The following is a 270-nucleotide window of genomic DNA, read 5'->3' on the forward strand; positions in this document are numbered from 1 at the left end:
CTCCCCAGCCTCTCTGGCCGCTGTGCTGCAGCAGGGGCCTCAACGCGGCGCAGAGCAGCAGCAGCAGCAGCACGAAACTGTTTGGTTAGAGTTGTCTCCATTCTCGCAGAAGGAGACAGACAGCTGGAGACACTCATGCTGCTGTATGCATGCAGAGGAGCAGCAGCAGCAGCAGCAGCAGCAGCAGCAGCAGGCCGCTCCTGCTGCAGCACACGCACCGCCTCGCGCAGCCCCTTTATCACTTCTTCCTTCTGCGCGCAGCAGCTCTGC

At 62.2% G+C, this 270-nt stretch overlaps 1 protein-coding gene across 1 annotated transcript in view; it reads right to left on the reverse strand.

Annotated features, from left to right (window-relative positions):
* Positions 1-270, reverse strand: part of EMH_0054810 (uncharacterized protein) — a gene marked incomplete at both ends in the record, with an annotated part of 2,992 nt that overhangs the window by 596 nt on the left and 2,126 nt on the right. The window lies entirely within an intron of this gene.

This window comes from Eimeria mitis, genomic scaffold (genome assembly GCF_000499745.2).
Source record: "Eimeria mitis Houghton genomic scaffold, Emh_scaff2504, whole genome shotgun sequence".
Classification (NCBI taxonomy): Eukaryota; Apicomplexa; class Conoidasida; order Eucoccidiorida; family Eimeriidae; genus Eimeria; species Eimeria mitis.